This window comes from Lepisosteus oculatus, chromosome 14 (genome assembly GCF_040954835.1).
Source record: "Lepisosteus oculatus isolate fLepOcu1 chromosome 14, fLepOcu1.hap2, whole genome shotgun sequence".
NCBI lineage: Eukaryota > Metazoa > Chordata > Actinopteri > Semionotiformes > Lepisosteidae > Lepisosteus > Lepisosteus oculatus.
Window position 1 is genome coordinate 53406036 of NC_090709.1, and position 1652 is coordinate 53407687.

Consider the following 1652-nt stretch of genomic DNA (forward strand, 5'->3'; position numbering starts at 1 on the left):
GCACCTGAAGGCATCCATGACCTCAAGTTTGGTCTTATGTTGTCTGGTTCCAGACCGTACAGTGTTAAGTTACCATGCTGTACTATGGCCTCCTCGGGAAAACTATTGGTTAGGTAGCTGCATTGTGGTAGCTGTATCATGCCCGTCACAAGTCATAGTGTCAGTTAAATGTGGTGTGCTGACCAGTCATTTACTTCCCACCTGCTCTTCATGGGGTTCATTAACCTCCCTCTGCTCGTTAATAGCTTTACACCCTTCATTGGTGAATCGTTTAGACACAGCCAATGGATAGCTTTGGTAGCCATACCCATCTCAAGATTTGGAACCGAATTCAATCTTGGATTGCCTTCTGGGTGAGCTATGAGCGATGGGGTTAATGTCACACACTCCTCTACTGAGAAGAGTGGAATCAAGTGGGTTGGGATTTGTGCCGTGGTTAGACTGGCTACAGTGGCACTAAACTCCCTTAACAGGTCTTGTGTCAACATTCTGGCCTGTTGCACACAAGCATATACCCACTGTATAACACCAACAATCATGACCACTGTTTGGGGAATAAGGTTTAACCCTGTTGCATAGGAAGTTGCCTTTAGGGTTTTCCCTAAGCTTTCCAACTTTTGCTGCTGTTGATACAGTCTGTCACTACCCTCTGGCATCTCTGACACCTGCCTTCTTGGGGCAGTCAGGGTGAGAGTGCCAGTAGCACACAAACCTACCAGAAATAGCAAATGCACAACAGTGGTGGCAGCAATCAGTCCTCCCAAAAGTCTTTTCGGGTGGCTGATCCCAGTCATCTCCTTCTGAGTGACTGTTGCCTTTCTAAGCTGGCGCAGCATGTACATGGTGTCTTTCTCAGTATGCCCTGTGGCATCTTGGGCACCAACATCCTGGAAATCTGGGGAGATCTGACGCAGCGGCTGATGCTGCTCCTCCGTTTCCAGGGCATCTGCTTTTTCGATTTGTTCATGCCTGTGCTCTAGGAACCCTGCAGGGGGCGGTGCAGCGGTGGAGCATGCCTGACCCTCGGCTGAGTGGTCATCTGGAGCACCTGAGTGATCTGGGATTGTTATCCCATTCTCACTGTTCAGGTCCACCCTGCACACTTCCTGATTGAGGAATCCCTCTATCGGCATGTTTACAATCGTTCGCTGGGGGTAGGTGTAGGACACCTGCTCGCTCCCCCCTTCCCTCGCTAGGGGTTCAGGGAGCTACCCCAGCAGTGAGATAGCTAGTTCACTGTCTTTGAACTCACTATCACTCACCAGGCCCATGTCAGTGCAGGCGGGGATTCTGACACCCCTCTTTGCGATGTCCTGCACTGGCAGGCGGGTGACTTTACCATCCAGCTCCAGTCTGGCTGAACCACTGTTGGTCAGACTCAGACTGACAAACTGAGCTGGTGGCTGTAAGAAAACCGGCTCGGCTTTCATTCCCTGTCCCTTCTGGGGGACTGGGTGTGTAGGCAACCCTGACGTTGAGGCAGGAACAATCAGGTCAGTCTCACTCACTACCTGGTAGTTGTGAGAAATAATGTTACCTGACTGCAGGTTCCCTGGGTCAAAGCAGAGGGAATCGGCATCTGGGATCAGGTGTGTCCACAGCGCAGTAGTCTCAGCGTCGAGCTGGACCTCCTGTCTAACCTGTGAATGTTG